At 55.6% G+C, this 14756-nt stretch overlaps 1 long non-coding RNA gene across 1 annotated transcript; it reads left to right on the top strand.

Annotated features, from left to right (window-relative positions):
• Positions 1 to 1276: 1276 nt before the first annotated feature.
• On the top strand, positions 1277 to 3587 carry LOC119092947 (uncharacterized). The gene is made up of 4 exons (XR_005093576.1): positions 1277 to 1308; positions 2578 to 2695; positions 3134 to 3198; positions 3571 to 3587. It is a non-coding gene; the product is annotated as an uncharacterized LOC119092947 (long non-coding RNA).
• The last annotated feature ends 11169 nt before the right edge of the window (positions 3588 to 14756 follow it).

Genomic DNA, 14756 nt, shown 5'->3' with positions numbered 1-14756 from the left:
AGCAGACCAAATATGCTGATAATTATAGTTATGCAGTTATGTTATGTCTGCAATATGGAATAATAATTGCATGAAAATAACATGATTTAAACTGTTCACCTGCAATCAGAAGTGGTTACCATGCTCATCTTAAAATCAGGGCAGAGGCTAGGGTCATTTGGCAGAGGGAAATTTGTTTGACAAAGTTATCTTTGATAATCATCTATTAAGATTGTTCAGTTATGTTAGCAGGTCTAAAAATTATCTCCCTTGTTTCAGCTCTCATGCTCTGTGCACATCCAATGGTTGCACCTATGTATGGCATAGAAAGATACTCAGTTTGGCTTTGCTTTGAAAGTTATCTGTTTTTCATCCTCTGTATGGATAATTTACTGTAGCAATTCTCACAGATACCTATTTGCACTACTTCTTGGTGCTGGCATTGACAAATTTTCAAACACTTTAGATAATTGTCTGAAATTATCTGCTGGCCGAGCATGTGTATGACGTGAATGTGTGTTTAAGGTTATGTCTTTCTAATGATCTGTGACGTTACTGGGAAATGAAACTAGATGGCTATGCAAGTGATGTAACATAACATAACATTATCTTATGCAGCCTAATTTAAATTGGCCCTAAACCACAAATCCTGTGACATGTATGTCATTCCTCGGTGCTAGAATGGATTGATGCTTACAGTAACCTTGTTCTTTTCTCAGTTGAGCCTGGGTCTGAAATGAGTAAAATGTAACTACTTTATTAAGGATACAATTGCAGCATACCTCTTCATGCCTCAGGCAAAAGTAAGGAGATGTGCATCCTAGATAAGCTAATGATGAGTAAAACAGCTGGCTGAGTAGGTCTCAATGTCAACAACTAAATCTAGTATCTTTGGAAGCCTGGCCTGGTTGTTTAATCATGTCTAATCATGCACCCATTACTGAGCATTTTTAGGGATTGAAGTGAAATCTGGATGACCCAGTGACTCATCAGCATGGTCATGGCAATTCATTTGGTCTGTGTGCAAGGGATGCACCAATGAATCCTCTGGCTTTGAATCAGGCAACACAGTACTAACAAGACACAAAATGGAATGCGCTTATCAGCTCCACATGGTTTCCGGATGAACCGCTTGACACAGGCTGACCTGAACAACCCCACCAAAAGCAGTTATGCTTCACCACAGTCTTCCGCCCGCAGCTCCGATGCAGACCACCACGCCAGCTGCCGTGTCCGCGGCGATGGATGGCGAGCCCAGCGGAGCTGCCTGCGCTGTACGGATGGTCGATCACCGACACACTACCGTACGGCTCGCGCTCAACGGCACTGGTAAGGCCCAGGCAGCAGCAGTAGTCACGGCGGTGTGCTCAGCGCTAGGAGAGTCTGCACTGGTGAGGCCCAGGCAACAGCAGTAGTCACGGCGTTGTGTTCAGCGCTGGGAGAGTCTGCACTGGTAAGGCCCAGGCAACAGCAAGTAGTCACGGCGTTGTGTTCAGCGCTGGGAGAGTCTGCACTGGTAAGGCCCAGGCCGGCAGCAGTAGTCACGGCGGTGTGTTCAGCGCTGGGAGAGTCTGCACTGGTAAGGCCCAGGCAACAGCAGTAGTCACGGCGGTGTCTTCAGCGCTGGGAGAGTCTGCACTGGTAAGGCCCAGGCAACAGCAGTAGTCACGGCGGTGTGTTCAGCGCTGGGGGGGTCTGCACTGGTGAGGCCCAGGCGGAAGCAGTAGTCACGGCGGTGTGTTCAGCGCTGGGGGAGGGGGGGGGGGGGGGGGGGGGGGGTCTGCCCTGGTGAGGCCCAGGCGGCAGCAGTAGTCCACGGCGTGTGTTTCAGCGCTGGGGGAGTCTGCACTAGCGCGATGGGCTGTATGGAGTAGGCTATTGATAATGGGTTCCAGGCCCGGCTTTCAGTCTGCCCGGTCGGCGGATAACGGGCGCGGCCGGCCGTGTTTATGCCTAAGGGCCATTGACCACGTGACCTGGCCGAGGTCGCTTGTGCGGGCCTGAGTGGCCGCAGACTGGAGGTAGGGACGGCCGGGTGTCGCCTGGAGTTGAAGTGAGAGCGACTGTAATACAAAGGACCAAGGAACATTTACGTGATGTGGTGCCACCTTTGTGGGATGATTTTCGCCATCAGTGGGTGCATGGTTTGCAAGGTCATTTGCTGTCTCGCGGCATTGTGTTTAAGGCTCATTGTATCGTCTCTTGACCTTGAGACTTGTTTCCTCGGCTCATGAATTATTGTTTTGGTCGGTTGTAGTGAAAAACTCCTGAGTCGTGTCCCCTGAATGAGTCGCGAATAAAATCGCGGGCTAATCCAATCTGAGGCTGAGGATGATGGCGCTGGAAGAGCTGTGATTATTTGCATGGTCCCTTCAATCCAGCTCATTATTAGGGTCGCACTCAGGTGACATGGCCACGGCGCACAGTACACAAGGAGAAGCATGTGACATATGCCTGACGCGTCCGGGGCTGGGTCGGTGGAGCAAGCGGGGCTGTTGTGAGCTCGCCTCTCTGGTCTGTGTTCGGAGCGGTCTCCTGCAGCACTGGCGGCACGCGACCGGGTGTGCTCTTCTGACCCGACCCTGCCCTCGGTCGCAGTGCTCGACCCCGACTGCTGCGGTGCCGGCTGGCAGGTGTCCAGCAGCACGTGGTGGTGGTTCGGCTGCATCATGCTCATCGTGTGCGCCCTGATGGTGGCCACCCTCAAGTATTGCAGGTGAGCGGCCGGGTGCCGCACGTGCTGGCCTGGTCCGGTCAGCCGGTCGGCCCGCTCGCTCTGGCTTCGGGGAGGTGTGCTTATGACGCTCGTCACCGGTGCATGCGGCCGTAAAGAACAAGCACAACAGTACCGTGCCACTGCAGCTTCATTTTAAGCGTGTTAAACGCGACTGAATATTAAAAGCGGTGATCGACATTGACCAAAGTTCCTGAAGAGGTGAGGGCTGTGTCGTTTTTGCGATTGCGTTCTGATTGGTACATATGATTCCAGACGCGACCGTTTTTAGGCGAATCAAATCCAGCAGTTTATATGATATCATATTTGTATCCAACAGTTTATGTGCTCAGTACCAACAATACGGTCAAGGTAGATTGATGAGCGCCGACGGAGCCCATGCAAGTTCGTTGTTTTGAACGTGGTGCCATCTGTTGCCAGCAAACTGGCGAGTGATCCCGACGCCGTGGCGCGGCACAAGCAAGCCATCTACGAACTGGTCCACGGTGAGTGAACGTCGCCAGGCGGCTGCCCTCCCAGATGGCTGACAGCAGAAAGGTGCTCAGAGACAAACTGATACTCAGAAGTCCGGTGGATGTTGTTTATGTCGTTTCTGTCGACCAGCACAACTTTGGTGTGACGGGAATGATTAGATATTGTGGAGGCCGCTGCATTGCCATTTCGGGATGCAGTTGCCATTTTAGAATAGCATTTTGCTCATCTCAAAACAATGAAGGCGATTGAGCGACCTGTACTTGATGCCACTTGCATTGCGATAGAAACGGTGTCAGATCACGCTATGGACAGTTTGTGCCCGACCTTTATGTGAGACACTTCCGTTTTGTAACGATGGTTCGATGTTTTCATTCTGCTACTAGGTCACGGCTGAAGATTGGTAAGCCTCGACCACAGTGTGCCGTGGCTCTTCTGTTTTAGTTTTGTTTGCTGACGGATCACTAATCGTAGAGTCAAATCCATTTATCTTCCTTGGCTGTCCAAAGCATGCTCAGATGCACGTTTGTGTTGTGCATGTGATTGGTTTGATTTTTGTGCGGCTTATTTTTTTATTGACAATGACTGTCTAATATTACCGATTTTTCGGTTGTTGCATGACACGCACGACTAAAGCAGCTTGCCTATGTTTGGCACTGGACCATTTTTGTCTACCAGCTAGCCAGACACAAAAGCTCGTACAATCCAGTTGACTGCTTCAATGAAGTGGGAGGAGGGGGGGGGGGGGGGGGAGGAGGGTCACAGCAAACATGTGTCGGAGGCATGGTAGGTCGAATGGACTCAGGAGCCCTGTTGCTGTACCTTGCGACACGAACCCACGACACGAACCCACGATACGAAACCACGACACGAAACCACGACACGAACCCACGACACGAACCCACGACGCGAACCCACGACACGAACCCACGACACGGACCCACGGCAATTTCCGCGTTGTGCTCGTACTGAAATTAACCGACTTTTCGCTGGAAATAGCATGGTCAGTATCTACAGGTCAATTTTTGAGAGATGCTTCCTTGAAAAATAAGTATTCATTGTTTCTTAGATAGTACGCCAAGTATTTGATGCTACGAGCGACTTAACAATACATACCAGTAAGACGCCGCGTTAAGCAGCGTAGTACGAGCGGGCCGTTAGCAGGCGAATTCTATCGCCATACATTCAGTTCCAAAACTTACCTCATGTGCTATCAATGCACTGCCACGTTTTTTCTTCTAAGGTTTAGTAGGCAGATTTTGGTTTAATTTAGTAGGTGGATGTGCGCTGATGTGTTCCGTCCGTCCACAAATTAGCCTACGCTCTGATGCGGGGCGAGGGAGGGAGGGGGGGGGGGGGGGTTGACATGACCCCCCGAGGTTTTCTGAGGATATGCCATGTTGTGTTATCACGTCCAAAGTTGTGTGACCTTTGGCGCATTCATTATTTTGCGCATGCTCTTGCGCGTGTTGTTTTGGGCGTTATTTACCTAGGAACATAAAACTTCGTCACCGACCCTAACAACCAGTATCTGGATAACGGCTGCCCGGCCGGGTGACGCATTGCCCTGACGTCACTGCCCCGGCGGGTGACGTACTGCCCAGGCGTCACTGCCCGGCCGGGTGACGCACTGCCCTGGCGTCACTGCCCCGGCCGGGTGACGCACCGCCCTGGCGTCACTGCCCCGGCCGGGTGACGCACCGCCCTGGCGTCACTGCCCGGCCGGATGACACGCTGCCGCAGCAGTGATTTCCCAACTTCCCGCCTTCCAAATTCACGGTTCCCATCATCCCAGCGTCATCCTGCGGGCCGCGGCTCGGTTTTTGCCAGTAATGTGATATCTTTCGGTTGTATTAAGATGGAACGCAGGACAATTATTTCTCCTAAATGCCGGGTCGTATTCAAGAACAATCAAGATGATGGGGTGAATCGAGGGTAAAAATTGCGGGCCAGCATACACCGCCACCCTTGCCCTTGCCCTTATGGAGGCCCTGCGCGCCACCCCAGGCTTATGTAAACCCCGTAGCCAGCGTGCGAGGAAGCCAGGTGCACCCAGAGAGCTTCGGCGAACTTTTCTGCTGCACCTCATTCCGCCTGGCGCTGAATCAGGTCTTTGTTAAATGTCGTGCCAACAGATGCTGAAAGCCAACAAAGCTTCGTTCGACGCTCCTTGTTATTTGAAGAAGCGGATGTTGGTGAGTGCCTCACACAGACCGATTTCCGGGGACCGTGGCTGAACGGGTCGGAGTGTTTGTTCGCCGCGCGCCTGGGCTTCTGAGGGTCTTTCGCGCGCCGCTGGCTCGTGTCAAGGACAGCTGGGAGTCCGCGTGTTCTGCCTGTGATCTGCGGGCCCGGCCGGCGGTGCCGCGTGGTGCTACGTCGATCATCGCCGGAGATGCCGGCCCCTGCTGAAAAGCTGGTGTGATGAGTGGGCCTGCGGTGACGGGCGCAGGCTGGAGCCGTCCACTACAAACGCTCGGTTCTTCCCCGCCACGAAACCGGAGAAGGTTTCAGTGTTTATCAACGGGAGGCACTTTTTAGAATGTCCCATGCGTAAGCTGCTGCATGACGGAGTCTAGATGCTGGGCGGCGCGTTACTGTCGCGGTGGCATACACGCACGTATTCCGTTACCAACTGGAACCGCCGCCCGCCGGCCGGCTTATTCCGGTTGGTTGTTCCTATGCGATCGGACTGCGGGCGATCACTTCTCGGCACCGTTGCGTCGTCTCGCTGCGCGCTTGGTTAAGGCGGGATCGACTCTGTAAATGCCACCTTTTTAGCCTGAAGACCTATCTGTCATACTGCACGCCTTACGCTATCAAAGTCCCTCGCTGCAGTCTGTCACAGACTCGAAAGCAAATACCAGCCGCCCAGCGTGAAGAACGGTCTGTCAAACGGCACGCGACGCACTGCCAAAATCCTCGCTGCGATGCGTCGCCGGCTGAAGTACAGTGTGAAGAGCCGGCGGCGCAAAGGGGTGAAGACCCGCAAACTGCGGCACCCACTGCGGGCGAGCGACGTGACTGTCACCAAACGCGGCGGGCTAAGAAAACACTCGTGAAGTTTCATTGTACTTGTGGGCCAAACAGGAGCTGGTGGTGCGCAACCGTGTCTAGATTGGTGGCGAAATACACATATAAACGGCAGGCAAACGGGCAGGGCTGAGTTTTCCACGTAACTCACCACATGCATGCCGAGCCTTTTTAAGAATCGCACTCCGCCTGTACGCACGAACCGCCATGTTGCGCCAAAGGTCCCACCGGGCTGTCCACGCGATCCCATCGGCGCTGCCCACGTGCCTGCGACTCCAGCCGCTGCCGCACCGGCCGGCAGCTCGGCTCGAGGCAGTTGGCGGCCGCCAGTCTGCGGCCCGCCCCCTCGGCGCCGCTGCGGCCGCCGCTCGGCGATCCCAGCCTCGGCCCGGGCTATTAGCCGGCTCAGGTGGGGTCATGTAGGCGGCTGATTGGTTCTACGCGTCAGCAGCTTTGACGCGCTGCGCCCCGCATCCCCCCGCCTCGCCCCGCCCCTCCCCGCCCCTCCCGCCCCGCCCCGCCCCGCCCCGCCCCGCCCCGCTGCCGCCGTTGTCCGAAAGTGCAGCGGATGACCGCGTTGGAAACGAGTGTATGGCGAGATGGTGACAACAGCGTCTCAGTGGAAATCATTCAGTTGCTATGCTTTTTGGTTTAAAAGTGCGTATCCGTTAATGCTGTTGGGAAGTAGATCATGACGAACAGAATATTTTCTGTCAGGGCACTGGTTGTAGGTTGGACACAGTTATCCAGTGATTGACGGCAGTCGTAGAGTCTTGCGTGGTTGAGTTTACCGTTATTTCATGTGCCATGAGTTGTCATGCCGCCATCTCAAGCATCACAAGTTGTCATGAAATTTGCACATGCATCGGGCTACTTTGGCATATCAGTCAGCTCTCAGCGAATAATGGGCACAGCGCCGTTTAGACTGCGCTGTTGTCTCGTCCCATCACTTCAGTTGGAAGGCCAATCGTCGGGCGTGCGAGGGTGATTAATCACCTGTCCCGGGCGGGAACGGGCAGGACTTTTGCGGCCCAGGGCCGGCAGTAGTAAGGGTAGGAAAGGTGTGTCGCCTCCTTTTCCGTGTTCTCTTCCCACACCCTACCCACCTGGTGATGGCGAACACGTCAAACTCCTGCCGCTAACTTTCCTTCCATCCACCAGCCTACAGGCCAGTGATATTAGAGGCTGAAGGTAATTTGTCTACTCTCGATATTAATCTGACATCAAATTGCTGATTGTAAATTAGTCATCTAATTGCAATGCTGGTGGATGTTATGACGCAGTTAGTCGCAAAGCAGAAATGAAGGTCGCGGTAGAAATATCACACCACAGGTGTAGGCTCCAGCTTGGCTCGCCCATATCACATCAGTGAACACAAGAAAATCTGTTTCCCTGATGTAAAGCCGTTTGAGGAAAAAAAATAAACTAAAGGGCATCTCTGATGTTAGTGACCATCATAGCGCACGTGTCAGTCTACTACTGTCGGTTGTTACAGAGGCTTCTCATGTGTAAACAACGTGTACCTAGTTTCGCGTGTTGAAGTTGTGTATGCTATGCCTGCGTGGCGCGGGTGTGCCGGCCAGCATACAATCTTCACTGCTGGCTGAGCCGAGGCAGCTGGCGCCTATCAGATGGGCCTGCGCTGTGCGCCGACGGGGCGGACGAGAGAGCGCGTGCCGCCAGCAATGAGCCGCACAGCGTGAGGCGCCGGAGTCCCGCTGGGGCAGCGGGTCTCCGCTTCAGATCAGAGCCGCGGCGGCCGGAGACAATCTAGATCGGCAGTTGATGAGGTGACGCTTCAGAGCCGCGGCGGCCGGAGACAATCTAGGTCGGCAGTTAATGAGGTGGCGCTTCAGAGCCGCGGCGGCCGGAGACAATCTAGGCCGGCAGTTGATGAAGTGGCGCTTCAGAGCCGCGGCGGCCGGAGACAATCTAGGCCGGCAGTTTGATGAGGTGGCGCTTCAGAGCCGCCGCGGCCGGAGACAATCTAGATCGGCAGTTGATGAGGTGACGCTTCAGAGCCGCGGCGGCCGGAGACAATCTAGGCCGGCAGTTGATGAGGTGACGCTTCAGAGCCGCGGCGGCCGGAGATAATCTAGGCCGGCAGTTGATGAGGTGACGCTTCAGAGCCGCAGCGGCCGGAGACAATCTAGATCGGCAGTTGATGAGGTGACGCTTCAGAGCCGCGGCGGCCGGAGACAGTCTAGGCCGGCAGTTGATGAGGTGGATGAGGCTTCTGTACTGCATGGGACGGTCGTTCTATTGATCAAAGCGTTTTCTGGGAAATGGACCAACGTGGTGAACCAGTGAACCAGAACTATTAACCAGTGTGCTGATGAACACGCTTCCTTGTATACCTAATATGTATCCGGGGCCATGTAAGCGGTCTAAAGGCGCGATCAGTTGTAATCACTCCGAGAGTCCAACTTGTCTACGCACACGATAGGAAAAAAGTGCTTAAATGAAAGGATAATATTATTGGGCTTTTGGAAGGCGAATGAATAGTTAGGTACAGTAGTTACCAGCCCTCTCTAGCGTGCCTTTATTTAAATATACTAGCTCCTTAATACCAGCATGTTTATAATACCTTAAGTGCGCCTTAAGTAATGCTGCTGTATGTGCAGCCCTGTGCTTCAAATACACAGTTGCCTTAGCTCTGTACTAACCACACAGCCGTCGGCCGTCCTCCGGCCCCGCACAGCCAACGCCTGACCGACCCGGCCGGGTCATGGTCAAGACGCACCTGTCCCGGGCCTGCATATGGTGCCTGATGAGCGACCCGCTAGGTTCCCCGAGCGGAAGCCGGTGCGAACCGGGTGCGCCGCAGCATAACACTCGTTTTGAAGGCGGGCTGTGGAGGTCGGTCCCGTCTGTCACCTTATCTCGCCGTCCGGGACCTGCAGCTCGCCACTGTGTGTCGGGCGCGTCTCGTAGAACGGGTGCCGGCCGACTCAACGAGGGCTTTGCGAGGAGTGTAAGGGCCGTTTCAGCCTGGGTGGGGTAGCTGTACGGTTGCTCGTTGGCTTCTTCCGTTGGGTGTAGTCTTCAGATGACATCAGTTGTGCGGATCACTAAGCGGGCTCCCATGGTGGGCGAATCGCTGCTTTTGAGTCAGGATTGTCGCTGCAGACCATTTGCTGTGGATTGGTAACCCGTCCACGAACGAGATGACTTCATCTGATGAAAAGTTTAAGCTACCCAGCGGACTGTAAGTAAGAAGCGACTCGCTTCAACCAACATTACGTCTTGCAAATGTCAAGTTCTGTTTCCCATGGGAAAGCGGTAGACGAAGCTGGCCAACTGTGATTCCAGCGGAGCGGATCTAGTTATTGGTACGGTCCGCGGTTGACGATAAATCGGTTCGTGGCGACACATTCATGAATGTGCTAAGTGCCCCTGTCCATAGTGAACTTTTATGTGGGGGCTTGAGCCTTTGCCTGCAGGAGAATCCTGGACAGGACTGGGCTGGAGTTGGCAACATTTAATGAGATGTCTTGCTGCCTATGCATGACCCTTCGTAGTCATAGGACTTGTGAGAACCACAGGGAGCGGGAAAAGTACTACAGCCTGTCTGACTGTACTGCCGACCCCGGGACTTGCCTGGAGGGCTTGTGCGCCGAGCTGCGGCGGTGCTGTGAGCAGACCTGGCCCCTAACCGAGCTGTGGCGGCGCCGTGAGCAGACCTGGCCCCTAACCGAGCTGTGGCGGCGCTGTGAGCAGACCTGGCCCCTAACCGAGCTGTGGCGGCGCCGTGAGCAGACCTGGCCCCTAACCGAGCTGTGGCGGCGCTGTGAGCAGATCTGGCCCCTAACCGAGCTGTGGCGGCGCTGTGAGCAGATCTGGCCCCTAACCGAGCTGTGGCGGCGCTGTGAGCAGACCTGGCCTCTAACCGAGCTGTAGTGGCGCCGTGAGCAGACCTGGCCCCTAATCGAGCTGTGGCGGCGCTGTGAGCAGACCTGGCCCCTAACCGAGCTGTGGCGGCGCTGTGAGCAGACCTGGCCCCTAACCAAGCTGTGGCGGCGCTGTGAGCAGACCTGGCCCCTAACCAAGCTGTGGCGGCGCTGTGAGCAGACCTGGCCCCTAACCAAGCTGTGGCGGCGCTGTGAGCAGATCTGGCCCCTAACCGAGCTGTAGTGGCGCCGTGAGCAGACCTGGCCCCTAACCAAGCTGTAGTGGCGCCGTGAGCAGACCTGACCCCTACCCGAACTGTGTCGGTGGGTCTGGGCCGGTCGAACTGTGCCGGTGGGTGGCTACGCTGCAAGCCCGATGTTGCGGAACGTCACGGATCCCGCGCGAAGAGAACCGTACAGGGGGCCTGTGTGCCGTCAGGAGCATTGTCCAACACCGCCCGTGTAGATAGGTGGACACGCCGGGCGCGGCAGGCCGTGCGTGCGTGCAATACGGTCCACCTCCAGACAGGCGTGTCTGGCGCGTCGCTCTGTCGGGCTGTGTCTGCTGCACACTGCCCGGGTCTGCCGTCTATAGACCGACAGGCCCACACGGGATCTTTCGGCATCTCTGACGAGCCGGTGTTGGCCTGCTCTTTGTGTGGTAATCCACTTCGATCGCGTATGGAAAGGCGCTGCAAGTTACGGTTATTCTCTCGCGCAAAACCTGTGCATGTGTATTGCTCTGCTGTTTGGTAAGGCAGCACAATACACAGAATCGACGGGGCGATCCCTGACTTAATACGCCGCGCTGACCTCGGGCTGACGCCGGCCGTCGTCGAGGCCCGCTCGCTGCGCTGCGGTAAAGGTGCGCGCGGACGAGCGGCGCTTCCGGCGCTGGCTGCGGCCGGACGCGGCGCGGCGCAGCGTCTCGGAGGCGCTCACGGCCGGCCGCGCTGGTTCACCGGCCAGCCCGGCGACGTGGAGCGCCGCGCCGCGACGCCGCCCGGGCGCTGTCACAGCGGCGGCGCGGTCGGCTTCAGTCAGGCTGCGCCCGTGCAGGCGGCGGCGCGCCGGCCGACCTCGCGACTGGCCCGCGGTCCGGCCGGCCCGGCACCGGACGCCCTCCCGGAGCGGAGCGAGCGACACCCGGCCGACCGGGCGACGGTCTGTCCGTGCGCGGCCTCTGCTGCCAGCGGGGGTGGCGTCATCGATTGCCCGGCTCCGTTTTGTTATCGTGTATGGATAAGGTTATGGTCGATGTGTGCGGGGCGGGGTCGTCAGTGGCCGGCGCCGGGCGGCCGGGGGTGGAGCGCCGCCGCCGCCGCCCCATGAGCGAGGCCGAGGAGCCGGAGCGCGTCGGCTGCTGTCGCCTGCGCCGGAGCTGCCGGCTCTGTCCAGGTACGGGCGCCGGTCCGCCGGCTGGCGCGGGCGACCGTGTGCTCAGGGCGAGACCGGCCCGCCGGCCGACCGCGGCTCGACCGCCGCGTAGTGTGTGACAATTTTTGCAGACTTCCGCCGGCGGTATGTCTCCTCTCGGAGGACTACCTGCTGTCGGGGGCGGAGGAAGGGTTGTGACTTGACTGGCCCGCCGGCGGTATGTCTCCTCTCGGAGGACTACCTGCTGTCGGGGGCGGAGGCAGGGCTGTGACGTGACGGGCCCGCCGGCGGTATGTCTCCTCTCGGAGGACTACCTGCTGTCGGGGGCGGAGGCAGGGCTGTGACGTGACGGGCCCGCCGGCGGTATGTCTCCTCTCGGAGGACTACCTGCTGTCGGGGGCGGAGGCAGGGTTGTGACGTGACTGGCCCGCCGGTGGTATGTCTCCTCTCGGAGAACTACCTGCTGTCGGGGGCGGAGGCAGGGCTGTGACGTGACGGGCCCGCCGGCGGTATGTCTCCTCTCGGAGGACTACCTGCTGTCGGGGGCGGAAGCAGGGTTGTGACGTGACGGGCCCGCCGGCGGTATGTCTCCCTCTCGGCGGACTACCTGCTGTCGGGGGTGGAGGCAGGGTTGGGACGTGCCGGGCCCGCCGGCGATATGTCTCCTCTCGGCGGACTATCTGCTGTCGGGGGTGGAGGCAGGGTTGTGACGTGACTGGCCCGCCGGTGGTATGTCTCCTCTCGGAGAACTACCTGCTGTCGGGGGGCGGAGGCAGGGTTGTGACGTGACTGGCCCGCCGGCGGTATGTCTCCTCTCGGCGGACTACCTGCTGTCGGGGGCGGAAGCAGGGTAATGAAGCCTTAAACTTGTGCTCTCCAGAGCCAGGGCATGGCGTATTTGCCCCCGTCCGTCCCCAAGCGGGATGAATTTCTCCTGTTATTGGCCAGGTCATGGTCGGGTCCCGTGTCATCTGTGTCGGAGTCGGGAGGACTGTGTCGGGTTTGCTGGGTTTGGGGGTGGTTCCATTTGTCAGCGTCTGTCAACCCCAAGTTACTGCCTCATGCAGGAATTATCATTTTCAGGTCACAAGGCCTTATTGGGCTCATGTCATTGCCTTTTTTTGTTGCTGCCATTTTTGTTCTTTAGATCACTACGTTTGTAAACCTCTATCGCCAGTTGTGTGCTCATCTGGACACCCTGTGTAAATCTGGTGCTTATTTATGTACTCATAGTTGCCCGCTACTCACTCATAGTTGTCCGCCGCACCGGAAGGGGGTGTGGATCTACACCCATCGATCCGATCCGGGGGCCCCGATCCATGGTCATGCTATCTTATCCGTCAGTGGTAGCCAGATACGTCATCAGCGTGCGCGCAAACAGTAAACCCAGCACGGCACATCTGTCTTTTGGGGATCCCAGGGGCAGTCCCCGACTAGCTGCGGCTCATGCGCAGCATATTTGTTGTCTGGCCAGTGATTTCAAATGATTCCCGGACAACATTGCAGGCTTTGGTTGTATTTTAATACCCACTACATCGTTTTCCAGCACGCAATCTACCTTTGCATTTGATTGCATATGATTGCATTGCATGTGATTGCGTTTGGTAGGCACGCTTTATGCACTAAAGCAGCCAGAATCAGCATGTTTGGATAAGAAGCAGTCAGGTTGCATGTCCTAGACGACCACCATTCTCTTCTCTAGTATGGTGGATGTCTTCGTTTCCGATGTTCTTCTTCAACATCATCCACATCGGCTGTGCGCTGAATAGCGGTGATACCAAACGTGCATATACGCAACTATGAGATTTGAACCTTGTTCTCTCTTCTCAGTGCCGTGGGTCCACTTGGTTAGTTCATTAAAGAAGTGGGTATTTAGTCCATTTTGTGTTATTTGCCCCCCCCCCCCCTTGAGATTTTCCATGGGTTTTTAAGATGACATGTGATGCCTTGGTGCTTCCGACTGTCCTGCAAGGTACATGTATTTTTCCGCTTTCCGGAAACAAGATGGGTGGCATGTGTTTGCATTTGCATCAGCAGCTGTCCAGCGTAGGTATTTTCTCCCTGATAGCCGCAGTAAACATTTGCTACGGTCATGTTTGAGGCTCCGAGTTTCTGTAAATTTTTATTTCGGTCGCTTGTATTTGTTCAGCTTGTTATCTTGGCGGCCTGTTTGTTAGCTCTAGCTTTGGGATGTGTCTGCCTTCCTATTCACCTCACGCAGTTTACTTGAACTGCACCAGCCGTGTGTTGTGGCGTTATTTGACGCCACATTATTTTTGGGCACGCAGTGTCACTCCAGAAGTTACTTTGTTGAAGTTTTTCATGGCTACAACGTCAACGCTTTTGGAGTCAATTGACAATGCAACCGTCATCTCGCCGTTGTCGGCTGGACGTACTTGATGATAAAGGCACGCGAGACGCGATTGTAGTGGGAAACTCAACGTTTATCTCATTAGGATCATGTAATAGCTACCAGTATACAAATAATAAGGCCTTTGAAAGATCACGATAGTAACTGGACGGCACGCACAACTGCGCTATGGCCTTGTGATGCGGCGGCGTTTTACGCCGGCATTTCTGCGATATTATCAAAGTGTTATCGTTTGGTTCTGGGTCCGTGAAATAAATGGATGCCAGTCTCACAGTAGTCAACGCTGCGTGACGCTGTCGCCGTACATCAGTTAAATCGGGACGTTTCCGAAACATTCCGAGCATTGACATTCTGCTCCTGAATAATAAAAGAGCGAAATGGACTACGTTTTTCTCCGGCCAAAATACATCGAGGCTGGGACAAAATTGTCCCATCCATCACTCTGGGTGGCGGGCAATGTTCTGCCAGCAAATCGTGCCCAGACGGTCAATGCCGATCCCAGCGCCATTCGGGCAAACAATAGCGTGCTGCCCACCTCCGTAAACTTCTTACTGTCTGCACAGTGTACAGTTCCACAGCCCTCACATGCCATTTCCTCACAATATGTACTACATAAGCTGCTTTGATTGTGATACTGGTAAATGACGACTTGGTCATCATATATCCAAAGAAGGCCAAAAGTTCAACCTAATTTGTTTTGCACGTCAACAGAAAACAAACCTTTTGATTTTTAAGCATTCTCCGGACGTATCGTGGGCAAATGCAGTACTATTAGGTGCGTAATCTTTATCATGCTGCCCACAGTTAATTTGTAGCACCTATCGCACGTGAATTCACTTAATTCAGACAGGACAAGTGCCATTAGCATTGCTGTGCTTGCGATGTTACTTTCGCTTTCGTG

Source organism: Pollicipes pollicipes, unplaced genomic scaffold (genome assembly GCF_011947565.3).
Source record: "Pollicipes pollicipes isolate AB1234 unplaced genomic scaffold, Ppol_2.1 Scaffold_3718;HRSCAF=4362_pilon_pilon_pilon, whole genome shotgun sequence".
In the NCBI taxonomy this organism is placed as follows: Eukaryota; Metazoa; Arthropoda; class Thecostraca; order Pollicipedomorpha; family Pollicipedidae; genus Pollicipes; species Pollicipes pollicipes.
Note: the sequence above shows the minus strand (reverse complement) of the source record. Positions and strands in the feature narration are given on the sequence as shown.